We start from the raw sequence: 18,814 nt of genomic DNA, 5'->3' as shown, positions 1-18,814 counted from the left end.
ATACTAAGTCTGTTCACATAGTCCAGAATGATTTTATTGCAAGGTCAGTTGATCAGCAACTTAATTCTGGCTAACTAAAATTTCTTTTTCTATATAACCAAACACATCACAGGGTCAGAGAAATAGGGTTCAGGTTTCTTTGTGGGATTCATACTCTTTCTATCAGAGATAACACACATAGGATTGAAAGTATTCTTCTATACTCCTGTCTGTAGCATATAGCCATTCATTGTCTTGTCTCCTTTATATGAAATATTTAGAATTGGAATCCTATGGAGATGAACATCAGAACCAGATTTGAATATCTTAGTTTTGTACCTATGAACATGAGAGCTCGTCTTTCTCAGTTTCAATGTGCCTCTTCAAAATGGCATGTGTTTTAGGACTTCTGTGAGGGCAGACAATATGTAGTTGGTGGCCTATTAAATTATTAATTTATTCTCTGTATCTTAAAACAATAGAAAAAATAAAGGAGGAGGTTGACTGTCTTTGGTCTTGCTTCTTTTGTGTCAATAACAGTGCTTAATAAGAATTCTAAAATAATAGTAATAATAATTCTAAAGATCTATCTGAAACTACCTTAAAACTTTTGTTAAGATTTTGCTGAAAGGACCCAAATATAGCTGTCTCTTGTGAGACGATGCCGGGGCCTAGCAAACACAGGAGTGGATGTTCACAGTCAGCTATTGGATGTATCACAGGGCTCCCAATGGAGAAGCTAGAGAAAGTACCCAAGGAGCTAAAGGGATCTGCAACCCTATTGTTGGAACAACATGATGTACTAACCAGAACCCCGGAGCTCTTGTCTCTAGCTGCATATGTATCAAAAGATGACCTAGTCGGCCATCAATGGAAAGAGAGGCCCATTGGACTTGCAAACTTTATATGCCCCAATATAGGGGAATGCCAGGGCCAAAAGAATGGGAATGGGTGGGTAGGGAAGTGGGGGGCGCTATGGGGGACTTTTGGGATAGCATTGGAAATGTAATTGAGGAAAATATGTAATAAAAATATTAAAAATTTAAAAAAAAGAAATTTAGAGGAGATTCAGAAAAAAAAAAAGAAGGGGGTTGAGAGTATGCAGGGAAGGAAAAAAATAAAATGGGTTATCTGAGAAGATAGATATCACCCAGTTTTGAGCTTAGAAAAACATAAATATTGCTGGGCCAACACAAGAATTATATTTTCTATTCATACTCACATGTGAACTCAAGCAGTGATAGCTACTTCTGTACTTACCTTTGAAGGTAAGATTCTAGACAAAGATTCCTGTGCACAGCAATAAAACTTGCAAATGACCTGAAAATTCGCCAAGATCTAGATTCAGCAAGGCAGCAGGGTAGTTCTCATATACTTGGACTCAAGTATGAAGTGGATGGAATTATGGAAGTAGAGATGGATGGAAAAATTAGACTTTTCAAAGTAAGAGTATTTGACATTTCTTCCATTTTAAAGTTTAAAATGTAAGGAGCTGAAAAAATATGATGGTTATTATTCAATTTTCAATATGTGTAATTTAACTTGATTACAAACACAATGTGTACTGAATACAGAGTAATAAATCCCCTTATTAATTTGTATAGTTTGTTTCAATGTACTACATACATAAATATTAAAGAGAATCAAATGACTATAGGTTTCAGATTTTTCCCTCCTCATGGATACAATCAAGTAAAATTCTCTATGTGTTGGCCAATGTTTCCACAGTTCCTGGTACTGGTTAGTTCTAAGGTATTACTTTCTACTTGTAATAAAACACTAAAGCTTCTTCCAAAAGGCTCACCTGGTATAATGAGAAATGTATTTGAATGACCCAAAATACACTTATTCCATTTAACCAAAGTGCATATACACTTTGATATTATTTGTTTTAATTTTTCAATGTGTCTGGTATAGGCAACCAATTTGAGCTATTCCAGGATGTGTTCACTTATAAATGCTTTTACAATTCCAAGTGGCTCATAATAGCGTATTTGGAACTATGCGAGCTGATACTCTAAGTGGATGTTAAGACTCATAATACAAATGAAAAGCTGTTACTGCATGAAACTCAAGTCATTTCCCAGAGCATTATACCCCAGCAATTTAAAAGGCTTACTCAAAACATGAAGAGAAATTAGAAAATGTGGTGACAACTCCTATGCAAACTTAGATTGCTGAAATCATTTTGAAATTAACCTTCTGGAAAAGATCAGCCACCTAAACACACAAACAATTATGTGTGTGACAATCAATAAACCTTTGACTGTGGAAATAAAGCTACTGAATTACCAATAGCCAGAGAACACTGTCTTCCAATAACAAAGTGAACCCCTTCCATATATATTTTTACAAGTGTATTTTTAATTGTATTAAGGAAGAGTAGGTATACATTTCTTATATAGATGTATATGGACTCTATGGTGTACCAGTTGATTTGGAATGTGTTGTTATGGGTCATGGCATGGTTTTTGGAATGCCATATAGTTTGTTGGCTTTGTTCTACACAACAAGTTACTTTATTTGACAACACACAAGTTTACTTAATTTCCTTATGGTGTACTTTTCTTCTGGAGTGCACTTTTCTACTGATTTATAATAATTGAGACCTTTGTGTGCGTCCTTCATCCTACATACTTTTTAGAGAGCTAATAATTGCCAGAGAGCAGCAGAATGACTCTCAGACTGTGTGCATTTCATTCTCCCTACACCTACCCCTGACATTTGGCAATGTCTGGACACACTGTTGATTATAAATCTGAATTGAGGAGCTTCAACAGGGATTAAGTGTGAAGAAATGAGAAGATTTGCTGAATAGCCTTTAATACACACAGTCAGCCCTCTGCAATAAGGCAATATCTAGATAAAACCAAGCAGAGTAGCACATACTTAAAATCCCAGTACTCAGGAGGCAGGTGACTGAGTCTGAGGCAAGCTTGGTTTCCATAGGGAGACCCTAGTTTTGTTTTGTTCAGAAAAAGAGTATCTAAACAAAAGCATGCCGATAATGACAAGGTTGAGAAGCCTTGTAACAATAGCCTCTTTCTCTCTCCCTCCCTCTTTCCTTCCATATATATATATATATATATATATATATATATATATATATATACTAACAAATCATATATATATATATATATATATATATATATATGATTGGTTAGTAAATATACATAGAATATTGCTTTTAGTTAAGAAAATTTGAAAATTTGAGCTGGATCCCACTATGGGCCTGTTGCTGGACCTTCTTTTCCTCAGGCTCCTCTCCATTTCCATCCCTGCAGTTCTTTAAGACAGGAGCAACTATGGGTCAGAGTTTTGACTGTAGAATGGCAACTGCATCCCTCACTTGATGCCCTGTCTTTCTGCTAGAGATGGGCTCTAGAAGTTCTCGCTCCCTATTGTAGGGCATTTCATATAAGGTTCCTCCTCCCTTTGAGTCCTGAGAATCTCTCACCTCCTAGGTCTCCAGAACATTCTAGAGCCCCCCCCCCAACCTCATACCTCCCGAGGTTGCCTGTTTTTACTTTTTCTGCTGGCCCTCAGGGCTTCAGTCCTTTTTCCCTACCTAATACCAGATCATCTTCCCCTCTTCCCCCAACCCTACCCATCCACTTTCACTCCTAGAGCCCTCCCTCCCTACTTGAGGCCCCAAGGCCTGACACTATTACTGAAGCTATGGGGCACTTACTAAAAGAGACCTAACATGACTGCTCTTCCAAAGACTCAACAAGCAGCTGATAGAGTCAGATGCAGATATTTGCACCTGATCAATAGACAGAAGCTGCTGACCCCTGTAGTTGAATTAGGGAAAAGCTGGAAGAAGCTGAGGAGGAAGGTGACCCTGTAGGAGGATTAGCAGTCTCAGTTAACTTGCACCCCAGAGATCTCTCAAACACTGGACTATCAACCAGGCATAATACACCAACTGATATGAGGTCCCCAACACATACATAGCAGATGACTGCTGGGTCTGGGTTCATTCAGAGAAGATGCACATAATCTTCAAGAGACTGGAGGCCCCAGGGAGTTTAGAGATCTGGTGGGGTAGGAATATTCTCTTTGAGATAGGGAATGGGGAGGAGGTATGGGATATAGAACGGTCGGATGGTGGACCAGGAGGGGAATAAAATCTGGAGTGTAAATAAATAAATAAATAAAACGTTAAATTAAAAAAAGAAAAAGAACACTTCAAAAGAAGGAAAACCTCTTACCTGGAGTATTGTTGTTTCAAAAAGATTGTTCACTTGAAATTTGGCCAATAAATACAATTAACCCATGCAAGCATGCTCAAATGTGTAAACACACAGAATTCAGATATCTGTCCACACTAGTAAGTACTTACAGGTGAGTACTTAGTAAAAATTTATTCAGCATCCATTCCATTCTTAGCAGGATTATAGCAAAATAAGAAATTATAAAACTGAGGAATTTTTATTTTAGTGAAAGAAACCTGGAAGTTCACACACAAATGAAATTTTAAGAGAGAATAGGCTGGAAAAGGAATAAGGTCTGAGCCAGAATGTGAATTACCCTGTGTGATGCAGAATCTGGAGTTTTAACTTAAAGATAATAGCCCTAGAAATATCTCACAGGGGTATGGAGAATGGCTTAGAGTTCTGGATACAATTAAGGTTTAACATTCTTAGAGGAAGTGTTTAACTTTCAAACTAAGAGTACCATAATTAGAGAGGAGAATGAAGCAGGTAGTAAACTATCAGTGGGTTGGATCTGAGTGCCCTGAGTTACTGACAGCCAAAAGTGGGATTAGGAGATAAACAAGAAAGAAGAGACACCCAGGATGTCCTGGTTTGAGTATGCTCTCCTGTAACTCACATGTTGAAAACTAATAGCCAATCGGATGACATTTGGAGATCAAGCCTTTATAAAGTGGTGTGATCAGGAAGGCTTCTCCTTGGTAGATAGGATCTGAGCCTTTGTAAAGGAGTTTCACTCAGAATTTGGCCATGTTTGTCACCTACCCTCTTCCATGTGAGGACAAAGATTTTTTCCTACCCTCTAGAAAGACTGTAACAAGGTGCCATCTTGGCATTGTTGTGGGGATCCTTCTGGAATAAGCACTCTGACACTAATGAGAGTGGAAGAAAAGAGACCACACTGGACAACCAAAGTCAGGATAGTTCCTGAAAGGCTTTAATACTGAGACCAGCTTGCATTCTCATTTTATACTCTAGAACTACAAAGTGGTGTGGGCAAGTAAGATTTTACAAAAGTAGGTGGCAGTCAGCAGGTTGCTAAGGGCCATGACCAAGTATTTCGAGCTATTTATGTCATTCTGTTCCAGGTAGCACGTGAAGCTATGCTTGAAAATTGGGCAGTCTAAGCAGTTATTTAAATAAAATATCAATTAAATCAATAAATCTTTATCAAATAATTGGTCTTTTCTACCTTACTCTTCTTCAGCATCAGAGAACAGAGCTTACCAGATGCTGAAGTTGTCAGTCCTTGACATACGTTTGTAAAGTAGTCAATTTTGTACGTAGCCAATTTTCTCTGTGACAGGCAGTTGGGTGCACATTTTCTGAGCAGCTTGACCAGGAACGGTGAGACATTAGGTTGAGGAAATGAACCTGGCTGTCAAACAGTGGGCATCTGTGCTTTGATAACTAACTGCTGGTCTTGAAACAGAAACAAAATTATAACATTCACAACTCTGTATAGTTTCCTTGAAGAAAATAATTCAAACTTAGACAATGAGAATAAAACAACAGGGCATTTAGAAAATGCTTACAGATAAGCAAAAGTAAAAATATTATAAATCAAAAATATAGACACAGCAAAAATATTCATAAATAGAAGTACATTAAAGCCAAGAGAGTTCTCAAATGAAAAACTTCAAACTTACACAGTGAGGAATTGTAATAACAAACTAAAGCAAAGTTAACACAATAAAGAAAACAATATAGTTTAGAGCAGAGAAAACAGAAGAAATAAAGTTTAAAAAAATAAAATCAATAGATAGAAAACAAGAAATATATGGACTAAAGAAAAGAGAATATTCTAAATTAACTGAGGTTGGTAATGAAGCTTAAGGCATCAATTCTACAGAAATAAAAATAACTGTAAGAAAGGACAATGAAAATGTTTGTAATTGTATCCCCAATATTTTATAATCTATATAAGCCTGGCAAATGTCTAGAAGCAGAAAGTCCACCAAGACCAAATGGCAAAGGCAAAATCTAAAAAGATCCAGAATTGTTAGGAATATTGAATCACTTGTTAAAATAACTTTTATTTAAAAATTAAAAAAAAAAAAAAACTTTCGGCAAAGAAAAGTTCTGTACTCTAATGACTCTAATGGTGAATTCCAACAACACTTAAAGAAGCAATATAAATTATTCTCAAATTTCCTCCAAAATTAAAAAGGAATCCACCATTCTAGTTAATTTAATAAAATAAGCATTTGCCTGAAACCATGTGGAAGACATACTAGGAAGTCCATATACATTTGATCAATGGGGGTTTTCCCTGTGTGGTAACTTGAATGTAACTGGGCCCAAATGGCACATAGGGAATGACACTATTAGGAGTGTGGCCTTGTTGGAGTAGGTGTGGTCTTGCTGGAGGAAGTACGTCATTGTTAGGGGGTAAGCTTTGAGGTCTTAGAAGCTCAAGCTTAGCCCAGGATAGCACATAGACTTTTTCTGCTGCCTGTGGATCAAGGTGTAGAACTCTCAGCTCCTTGTCCACCACCATGTCCACCTGCATGCTGCTGTGCTGGTCGCCCTGATGCCAATGGACCAGACCTCTGAAACTGTAAGCCAGCCCCAATGAAATGTTTTCCTATATAAGAGTTGCTGTGAGAATGGGGGGGGGGGTAGGGAAGTGGGGGGGGAAGGGTATGGGGGACTTTTGGGATAGCATTGGAAATGTAATTGAGGAAAATACGTAATAAAAAATATTAAAAATTAAAAACAAAACAAAAACAAAACAAAACAAAACAAAAAAATAACAACAAAAAAAAAAGAGTTGCTGTGGTCATGGCTTCTTGTCACAGGAGTAAAACTGTAGCCAAGACACTGTGTATACCACTTTTCTTTTGCTGATGGCACAAATTAAGAGTGATGCCACAGCTTTAAAAACACTTGTTTTCTCACTGCTGTATTGAACAGAAGTCTTGAAATTGCCCGCTGAGCTCTCTAAACAGCATAAATGAAGTTTCAAGATGAACACAAGATCAACAGATCCACAGTCAACACACCAGAAATCCAGATTCTAGGCCGCCTTTGTCACATGAGGGCCAAATACCAATCCTTATCCTAAGAATTCCTGAAATTCCAGCTTTAAATCTACTTCCCCTGTCTAACCTGTATTTCTCTTTGGATACCACAATTAAGGGTCATATCTCCTAAGCACAGAAAAAAGGAACAAAGAGAGAAAGAGAGAAAAGAAGAAAGAATAAAGGAAAGAAAGAGAAAAAGAGAGAAAGAGAGAGAGAGAAAGAAAGAAAAAAGAAAGAAAGAAAGAAAGGAAGGAAAGAAAATCCATGTACAAATATTTCCTGATATAGATATAAGAATTTGCATCAAAATACATGTAAAATTAATTTTAAAAGTATTGAAACCACATTAACAGAATCACACATCAAACCAACATGCTCCCTGTGAGGGATTTTCTTGACTGTATCATTTGATTTGGCAAGACACGCCCTAAAAATGGGCCATGTCTTCTGGTGGCAGCCCACATAGAAGAACAGGCCTTTGCTTTTTGCCTGGTTTCTCCCATTCTCACTGGCAAGTTCATCGACTCTGCTGTGTGGACATTCCTTTGATGGTCTTCAGGATTCCAGCATAGACCAAAGACCAGTAGTTCTCTCTCGGGATCCTAGGGGACCTTAGCATCAAATTGGGACTGCTGAGCCATCCCATTTGGTGAACTGGACAACTATTAGATTTTGACCCTTCTATTGAGAGACAGCCGTTATTGAGAGACAGCCATTACAACCAGGATCTGTAAACCACTCTAATAAATCTTAATGAGTATGTGTGTATGTTCATTTGTTCAGTACTATTTCTTTCTTTTTTTCTTTTTCTTTCTTTCTTTCTTTCTTTCTCTTTCTTTTTTTTTTTTTTTTTTTTTTTTTTTTTTTTTTTTGAGACAGGGTTTCTCTGTATAGCTCTGGCTGTCCTGGAACTCACTTTGTAGACCAGGCTGTCCTGGAACTCAGAAATCTGCCTGCCTCTGCCTCTCGAGTGCTGGGATTAAAGGCGTGTGCCACCACGCCCGGCAGTAGTTTCTTTAGAGAACCTGGTGTTAATAGTATAGCTCCTACGTACTTGTATAAATATGTCAATGTTTATTCTATTTTTCATTTCTCTCACAGTGACAAGTATACTGATCAAAATCAGCTTTGGAGAGAAAGGATTCATTTGGCTTTCAGTTAGAAGTCACAGTCTATCACTGAGAAAAGCCATGGCAACATCATGACCAAGAAGCAAGTTGGGGAGGAAAGGGTTTATTTAGCTTCCACATTGCTATCATCACCAAAGGAAGTCAGGACAGAAACTCACACGGGGTAGGAACTTGGAAGCAGGAGCTGATGCAGAGGCCATAAGGTGTGCTGCTTACTGGATTGCTTCCCCTGGCTTGCTCAGCCTGCTTTCTTACAGAACCCAGGACCACCTGCCCAGGGATGACACCACCCACAATGGGCTGGGCCCTCCCTCCTTGACCACTAAATTGAGAGAATGTCTTACAGCTGGATCTCATAGAGGCATTTCCTCAAAGGGAGGCTCCTTTCTATGAGATAACTTCAGATTGTGTCAAGCTGACACACAAAACCAGCCAGTACAGCAGGCCTGCTTTCTATTCTGTAAGCATTACCTCTATGCATAAAACTACTTCACAGCCAAAGAAATGTGGCAGGGGCCACTGGAAACACTGTGCTTTGATTGGCTGGCAGGCAGGCTTATGTTCAGCTAGCTGTCTTATACAGGTCAGGACTATTTTTCTGTTGAATAAATAGTTCTGTCCACACTGGCATGGGTCCTCCCACATCAAATAACAATCAACACATACACACACACACACACACACACACACACACACACACACACACACACCCTTACACTCTTGTAGCAATTCCCAGAGACCCATCTGATTGAGTAATTTCTAAATTGAGTTTATCTGGCAACCAACCAATTGAGAAAAGATCTTTACCAATCCTAAACCATATATCCAATATATATATATATAGAACTCAAGAAGTTGGACTCCAGAAAACCAAAAAAACCCTATTAAAAATGGGGCACAGAGCTAAACAAAGAATTCTCAACTGAGGAATAATGAAAGGCTGAGAAGAACCTAAAAAAATGTTCAACATCCTTAATCATCAGGGAAATGCAAATCAAAGCAACCCTGAGATCCCACCTCACACCAGTCAGAATGGCTAAGATAAAAAACGCAGGTGACAGCAGATGCTGGTGAGGATGTGGAGAAAGAGGAAAACCTCTCCATTGCTGGTGTGATTGCAAGCTGGTACAACCACTCTGGAAATCAGTTTGGCGGTTCTTCAGAAAATTGGACATAGTTCTACTGGAAGATCCAGCAATACCTCTCCTGGGCATATATCCAGATTATGTCCCAACTTGTAATAAGGACACATGCTCCACTATGTTCATCGCAGCCTTATTTATAATAGCCAGAAGCTGTAAAGAACCCAGATGTCCCTCAACAGAGGAATGGATTCAGAAAATGTAGTACATTTACACAATGGAGTACTACTCAGCTATTAAAAACAATGAATTCATGAAATTCTTAAACAAATGGATGGTTCTGGAGGATATCATCCTAAGTGAGGTAACCCAATCACTAAAGAACACACATGATATGAACTCACTGATAAGTGGATATTAACCCAGAAGCTCAGAATACCAAAGATACAATTTGCAAAACACATGAAACTCAAGAAGGAAGACCAAAGAGAAGACACTTAGAAGGGGGAACAAAATACCATGGAAGGAGTTACAGAGACAAAGTTTGGAGCAGAGACTGAAGGAATGACCATCCAGAAACTGCCCCACCTGGGGATCCATCCCATAAATAACCACCAAACCCAGACACTATTGCAGATGCCAACACGTTTTTGCTGAGAGGAGTCTGATATAGCGTTCTCCTGAGAGGCCTGACTAATACAGAAGTGGATGCTCACCGTCATTCATTAGATGGAGCACAGGGTCCCCAATGGCTAGAGAACTAAACTTCCAATCAAAGAAAACACACAGAGGGACTCGTGGCTCTAGCTGCATTTGTAGCAGAGGATGGCCTAGTCAGTCATCAATGGGAGGAGACGCCCTTGGTCCTGTGCAGGTTCTATGTCCCAATATAGGGGAATGCCAGGGCCAGGAAGCAGGAGTAGGTGGGTTGGGGAGCAGGGGGAGGGATGAGAGGATAGGGGATTTTTGGAGGGGAAAATAGGAAAGGGGGGTAACATTTGAAATGTAAATAAAGAAAATATCTAATAAAAAAATAAATTGAGTTTGTCTTTCCAAGTGATTTTTAGGTTGTATCAAGTAAACAATTAAAGCAAACCAAGACAGTTTTTTACATTCCAAAAATTGCCCCCTTCCCCGATCCTCCTCCCACCTCCGCATGTCTCTAAGAGGATGTTCCCACACCTGTCTACCCACTCCTGTCTTACCCCCACCAGCATCCCCCTTCCCTGGGCCATCAAGTTTCCACAGGATTAAGCACATCCTCTCTCCCTGAGGCCATTTAGGCAGTTCTCTGCTACAGGTGCCTGGAGCCCTAAACCAGCTCATTGTATGCTCCTTGGTTTTGAACTTAGTCTCTGGGAGTTCTGAGGGGTCTGGGTTAGTTGACACTTGTTCTTCCCACAGGAACAACAACAAGACAGTAGTTTCAGAAAATCTTGTTATCATATAAATGTCAATATTTTTGAAAAAAATAATTATCAAGATGTTCAGAATGAATTTTATGTTTTATTTTATTTTGTTTCAACAGTCTTACTATGTGGTCCTGGCTGGCCTAGAAATTTCTGTGTAGACCAGGCTCATCTCAAAATCACGAAGCAATGCCTGCCTCTGTCTCCTAGAGTGCTTGTACTAAAGGCACGCAGCACTATGTCTGGCTAACACAATTTTAAAACTGTCTGATATGCTGGCTTGTAATTAAAGTGGAAGAAAAGGAAAGACATACCTATCCTAGTAATCATAAACAGCCATGTATTCATATAGCAACTGCATCTACAAGTTGTTTTTTGATATTTTTACTAATTCTTTGAGAATTTTTTTCTTCTCTCATATATTACATCCTGACTGTAGTTTCCCCCCCACCTCCTCTCCTCACAGTCCCCACTCACCAACCCAGATCCATCTTCCCCAGATCCATTCCTCCTCCATTTCCCTTCAGAAAAGGGCAGACCTCTAAGGGATATCAACAGAATTTGGCATAATGAGATGCAATAAAACTAGGCAGATGCCCTCATATTAAGGCTGGATGAGGCAACCCCATAAGGGAAAATGGTCCCAAAAGCAGACAAAAGTCAGAGGCCTCACTCTGACTGTTAAGTGTCTCACAAGAACACCAAGCCACACAACCATAAAATAGATGCAGAGGACCCAGATGGTCTCCCTGATTGCCTCTTCAGTCTCTGTGGGCCCCTATGAGCCCTGGTTAGATTATTCTTTAGGCTGTGTTCTTGTGATGTCCTTAACCCCTCTGGCTCATATCATCTTTCTTCACCCTCTTCTTCAGAGCTCCTAAGTTCTGCCTAGTGTTTGGCTATGAGTCTCTACATCTGCTTCCATCAGTTGCTGGATATAACCTCTCTAATGAAGATTCTACTAGGCTCTGGTCTCTGAATATAGCAGAGTATCATTATAAATCATTACATTGAAATTTCTTTTTCTTCTTTTGCTGGTCTTGTTTGGTTCTATCCTAGGTCTCTGAGCTACCCAGACTCTGCTTTCTGGACTTGCAGGCAGTATCAGGCATGGGCTCTCTCACATGGTATGGGTCTCAAGTTGGGCCTGTCATTGGTTGGCTACACCCATAAGTTCTGCAAGACAAATTGTAGGTCTAAGGTTTTGTGATTGGGTTGGTGTCCCATTCCCTCCACTGGAAGCCTTGCCTAGTTCAGGCTCTGTATCCTCTTTACTAGGAGTTTTCACAGCTGCTTGGAAGTTTCTATTGTACTACAAGAAGATTACAGAACACCAAATAGACTGTCCTAGAGAGAAAGTCCCCACCACCACTACATATTAATCAAAACATTAAATATATAGAACAAAGAAAGATTATTAAAAGCTGCAAGGGGAAAAAGCCAAGTAGAATATGGAGACAAACATAAAAATCACATCTGACTTCTCAACAGAGAACCTGCAAGCTAAAAAGGACTGGAAAGATATCTTGCCGATTCTAAGAGACCACAGACGCCAGCCCAGACTACTATATCCAGTAAAATTTTCAATCACCATAGATGTAGAAAACAAGATATTAATGACAAAATAAAATTTAAACAGTATGTATCCACAAATCCAGCCATACTGGAAGTACTAGGAGGAAAATTACAACTCAAAGAGGTTAATTATACCCATGAAAACACAGAACACAGGCAACAAGTAATTTCAGACCAGTAAATCCAAAAGAAGGGAAACACACGCACACACACCACCACCACCACCAACAACAACAAAATTATAGGGATTAACAATCATTGGTCATTAATACCTCTCAATATCAGTGAACCCAAATACTCAATTAAAAGACATAGGCTAACAGAATGGATGCCAAAACTGTATCCACCCTCCTACTGCATACAAGAAACACACCTCAACATTGAGCATAGACATTAACTCAGAGTAAACGGTTAGAAAAATATTCCAAGGCAATGGACCCCATAAACAAGCTGGTATAGGCATTCTAATAGTTAAGAAAATAAACTTTCAACCAAAATTAATTTAAAAAATGGAGAAGGATACTTCATAATCATCAATGAAAAATACACTAAGATGATGTCTCAATTCTTAATATATATGCCTCATATATATTAAGGGCATCCATATTTATCAAAGAAATATTACTAAGTCTTAAAACACACATGGAGCCACACATATTGACAGTGAGAGACTTCAATACTCCACTCTTACCAGTGGACAAGACATCCAAAGAGAAATTAAACAGAGAAATAATGGAGCTAACAGATACTGTGAACCAACTGGACCTAACAGATACCGATAGTACATTTCACCCAAAGACAATAGAGTATGCCTTTCCAGCACCAGCACAGAACTGTCTCCAGCACTGACCACATACTCAACCACAAAGCAAGTCTCAACAGACACAAGAAAATTCCTTGAGAGTTTTAGATATTTTTATTTTGGTTGTATTACCGCTTTTCCAAGCTCCTCTCAGTTACCCTCCCCTTAGTAAATCTCTTTTTCTAAACCCATGGAGTCCAATTTATGGTGCCTATAAACTCCTGGGTGTATAGCTAATCTACCAGTGCCTAGAAACTCTTGAATGTATGCTCAGCCTATCATTGGCCACACCATTCAAGAAAATTAACTTCCTCTCCTTGTCGCTATTAATTACCAATAGCTCCTCAGGTGGGAATAAAACTTTCTGTGGACCTCCCCCTCTTCTATACTGGGATCTTGTCTCACTTGAGCTAAGTCTCTTATGTAATTCACTTCATTGAATGTCAACATGCTATGCACGTATTTTATCTTTGAAATGAAACTCTGTTGAAAAAAATCCCTGTTATCACAGTGTTACATTTATATTCTTAATGAAGCATATAGACTGTATAATACACAGAGCAATCATTAAGTGTTGGTGTTTCCAGGAATGATGCAGGAAAAAGTGAGACCTTATCACTCATTCCTCACTGAAATCTCCAAAAAGAGAAAAGACATTGGAAACTACAGGATACTTTCAAGTCTCTGGCAGAAATTTTATACAGTGTCTTTTGGAACAGTACAATCTGAACAAAATTGAGATTAAACACTATACTTTTAATTGAATTATTTTTTTAAGAGCAGTCATTCAGTGCCTAATGAATTAGCTGGAGCAATTGCAAAATCTTCGATGTTTCCCATTTTAGAAAGATGCAGGTATCACAGACCCAGTTAAAGAATGGTTAAAGCAGCCTTTTCATTAAGACTTGCATGCTGTGGGATTTAGTGGTGATGTCTATATTCTATAAAGAATTTCCCCTGCCCCATTCAGGGGGAATAAATTGGTTTCATACTAAACAAAACACCACAACACAAAAAATTAAAACAAAGAAAAAAACAAAAAGCCTAACAACAAAACAACAAAAAAGCAGTTGTTCCCAGTCTTTTTCTTTGCAACAACAGATTAGAACAAAAAGCAAAAATGAAAGCAATTTCTATACCTTAAGGAGGTCTGGACTGCAGATGGAGAAGCCTCCTGTTTATGTTCTGACTGCTGTCATGTGGTCATCTAAGTGCTTGCAATCCATGTGCTGGTGTGGCAGAACCAGTTGGTTCCCTGGGGCTCTGATACTAGCTTGCCCTAAAACCTAGTCCACCTGGCAAGTTCCAGACCTATAAGGGAGCCTGTTACAAATTAATTTGGATGACACCTGAAGAATGTCACCTGAGGATGTCTTCTGGCCTCTACACATACAAGTACACATACACAGAAACATGCAAACCAGCTGCATGAAGAAAATGTAACTTATTTAATGAATGACTTGGATGAGAATCATGTTATAATTCTAGATCAACAAAAAATAAGTTCCATTTAAAGCTCTAAATATGGGAGGGGGATCAAATAAACTAGAAAAGTTAAGACATTTTTGTGGGATGAGTTGATAGAAAATAATCTGATCATAAACAAAGACCTTTATCAGCTACTTATTCTGAATGACTATTCACACCAGGTGGATTTAAACAATGATCTGTTTTCTCTTAATGCTGGGATTGGCTGAGCCATCCTTAAGCTTGGTTTAATTGAGATTTCTCAAGAGTCTGCTGTCTGACCACAGGTCAAGAGGTGCCTGATGCTAGGAAGAGAAGAGGGATGACTATGTTTTAAACTCTGAGGTGGCTAAGCTGGCCTTCTTTGAGCTTAGCAGCTCTGAGGTTTCAAAGGGGCAAAAGGAGAAACTGCAAGAGCTTTGAGCCCTTGCTCAAAAGTCATACAGTCTTTTGCTTAACTCCACTAGCTTTGGCAAGTCACAAGGTCTTTGGATCTCAAAAATCCAGACAAGAAAACTTGTCAAGAGAAACTACCAAACAGTTTGGGCAATGTATATAGCATCACAGGTGCAAATCCTTAAGGCTGATTTTGTTGTTTTATAACTTACATTTTTACTGCAAATAGCCATAATAAGTAAGACAGAAAAACTGACACCACTGTGGTTAAAATAATTCTCACCATATGACTCAATGTTAACAATTTCTAATAGGAAGGGTTCTGGGTCAATGAGACAAGTTAAAAAGATAAAATGTACAAATAGCAGGTTAAGCTAAATTATATTAATGACAGTAAATGTCAACACTATGAAAATAAGGGAATGCTACCTAAACTACTTAAATTATAAAATTCATAGTAAAATGTTTCCTTTTTTAGTGGTAATTTTATTTATTTACATTTTAAATTTTGGCTAACTTCCCCGTGTCCCTTCCACAAACCCCTCATCCCATTCCTGCTCCCCTTTGCCTCTCTCTATGAGGGTGATCCTCCATCCATCACTCACCACCTCACCACTCTAGCATCACCTATGCTGGGGCATCAAGCCTCCACAGGACCAAGGGCCTCCCCTCCCATTGATGCTAGATAAGGCATCTCAGGTATACCAGGATCCTGTCAGCAAGTGCTCCTTGGCAGTCAGGGTTTGGTGTCTGCAGATGGGATGGATCCCTAGGTGGAGCAGTCTCTGGATGGCCTTTCCTTCAATCTCTGATCCATTTTTTGTTCCCTAGTTTCCTTCACATAGGAACAATACTGGGTTAAAATTTTTAAGATGAGTGGGTGGCCCCATCCCTCAACTGGGAGCTGTGCCTACATGCTGGCAATGGTCTCTACAGGTTCTATCTACCTTTTTTTTGGGGGGGGGGTATTTTGGCTAATGTCATTCCTGTTCTGCCCGGAATTAACAAAAATAATCAAGATTTATGAGTCTCATCAGAAGTTATATGAAAAGAGGAAAATTTATATTTTCTATGAGAAATGTAAGTCTGAGTTTCCATTCAGAAAAAAATTCTTGGGATTCTATCAAGTCATTAAAACTGTGAATACTTAATAGTTATTTGTAACAAATTATCTTAAAAAGCTAGATTGGTAAAATGTAAGGCTTTTCTTTATAATCTCAAATAACAAAACAGTCAAAACAGTTCTTTTTTTTAATTTATGCATTCACTCCATACATATTTAGTTAAGGAATGGTACATGTAGTTATTATTAGTAAACCAGATGTCCCTGCAGTCCTGGTGGTCATGTGATGTGTGAGAAAACAATAAAAATATGGCTACTATATTCAGTATATTATCAGGCAAATTACCTTGAACACTCAATAGAAACAGTCTATCAGATTGAGTGACCTCACCAAGCATTATATTAAAATTGTGTGTGTGTAAATACGTAATTAGCAAGTGAAGACAAAGGTTTCTCAGGCCTTAAAATCCCTCTCAGTATTATGTAGTTAGAGTCTTCTTGTGCAACACAGAGACTCAAACTATATACTTTGATGCTATATCACCTGTTCCTTGTCTGGCTGAGTTTGAACTCAATCTTAGGTCTTTCCTGGATTCAACCAAATGTGTGGTATCATTGGAATGACTTGTAGAACATCCCTCTGGGCTGTCCTTAGAGTGCCATCTTTTGTGTTCAAGGTCACTAGTTATCTGATTATTCAGTCAATGATTCTGAAGTCCTGCAGAGCATTAGTTTTGGGTAACAACAATTGTGTTATAGACCAACTCAAGTAAATAGCCTTCTCTGATATTGCAAAGCCACTTTCTCTAAAAGCAGCTAGTTGGTTTGTTTCTTCTTCTTTTCTGTATTTTTCTTGCCCTTAAAATTACTTCCAGTCTGCATTCAGTCTTTTATGTGTGGATGTGTATGAACGTGCTTGTTAGTGCATCTGTGAGCCTACGCATGGCCAGGCCAGAGGTTGACATGGTTAAAGTTTCTTCCTTTACTGATGTTAACTTTAATTCTTTTATTGATTATTTTGTTTGTTTACATTTCAAATGTTATCCCCCTTCCAGGTTTCCCCTCTGAAGATCCCCCATTCAGCCCCCCTCCCCCTGCCTCCATGAGGGTGCTCCCCCACCCTCCCAACCACTCCTGCCCTACTGCCCTATCATTCCCTTATGCTGGGGCATCAAGCCTTCACAGGACCCAGGGCTTCCCCTCCCATTGATGCAAGATAAGGCAATCTTCTGTTATATATGCAGCTGGAGCCATGGGTTATTCCATGTATATGCTTTGGTTGATGGGTTAGTCCCTGGGAGCTGTTAACTTATATTTTTGAGGCAGGGTTCCTCACTGACTCTGGGCCTCTCGATTTGGCTACTGCTCCCCACCAGCTGCAGACATGGCCACACCTAGCAATTTTTTGAGTGCTGAGGGTCAGAGTCAGATTCTCATGCTTGCCAGGCAGACATTTGCCCACTTAGCCACATTTCCAGTTCTCTATTGGCCCTTTAAATGGTTTAATTGCCATTTAATTTTTGGTTTAATTGCCATCAATTATTCAAGTGCTTGCCTCTTACATAAATCTTATGTGATTAGAAATGTTTGAATTAAACAAATTCTAATTAACCAATATTTATCAAGCACCTACTACATCATCTAAGAAGTTGTAGTAGTTAGGGACATACAGAAATAAAACAAGAGTATTTACCTACTATTAATTGAACATGTGTCAGTGAAAAAAAAATCTCACATCTTTCATTGTAAAAGGAATAAGAGACACTTCATTCTAGAGACATTTTGAGTGATCATGGCTTGAGAACAGAGATTTAGGTCACCCCAAATTCCATGTTCCAACATGAAAGAAGTTTCATTAAGGTTTTATAGTGTTTCAGAACAAATAAATTAATAAATCCAGGCAAGTTTAAAATACATCAGAGAGGGAGGTATAGAGAGATGAGGAATCTTTTCTATAGCCTTAAGATACTATCTGGTGGAAGCAAGTGTGTTGCTAAATTAATAGACTCCAAAAGGAATTTTTTTTAAATCTATTATTCACATGATGTTAGTTCTGATACAGAGGTGGGGAAAAGAATGGCTGTTCCAGAGGACTTGCAGATCCAGAGGCTAACTAGCCCAGGATAAGCTAACTACTAGCCTTTAGATCTGCAACATTCTAATCTCTCCATAGTACTGAAATTCTTGTCAGTCAGCCAATCTTTGCAAACAGAGCTTCTTTCCAGGAGTCTTTGTTCCCACATGCAAGCTGAACTAGTTAACAAGTGGTAGAGAAGAGATGCTACACACAGGGATGAGAGTTGTTGATTTCTCTCTTCATTGTGAATTGTACAACATACAGTTTAAAATGTTTATGTTTTTATGTTGTTGGGCTTGCTTGACTTTGACAGGAAATTTGAACAATTCCACCGGTTTCATGGAAAATTAATAAATAATCAGTCTTATTGTTAGCAAAACTACCGTAAAAACAATAATAAAACCTGTTAAGACCAACAGCATCAAGAAAAGCAGGAACCTGTCATTTTCAATTCTGGAAAAAAGAGATCCATTGAATGACATTGATATTTTTTGGACTATTAATTCAAAGGGCCATTAAGTGAATTTATTTCTCATCCCCACAAAATTCTACATACCTTATACTTAGCACATGACATATTTTCACTCTATG

Source organism: Mus caroli, unplaced genomic scaffold (genome assembly GCF_978045245.1).
Source record: "Mus caroli unplaced genomic scaffold, Mus_caroli_1 scaffold_3, whole genome shotgun sequence".
NCBI classification, from domain to species: domain Eukaryota; kingdom Metazoa; phylum Chordata; class Mammalia; order Rodentia; family Muridae; genus Mus; species Mus caroli.
The sequence above is the reverse complement of the archived record's forward strand: the minus strand, read 5'-3'. Positions refer to the sequence as shown.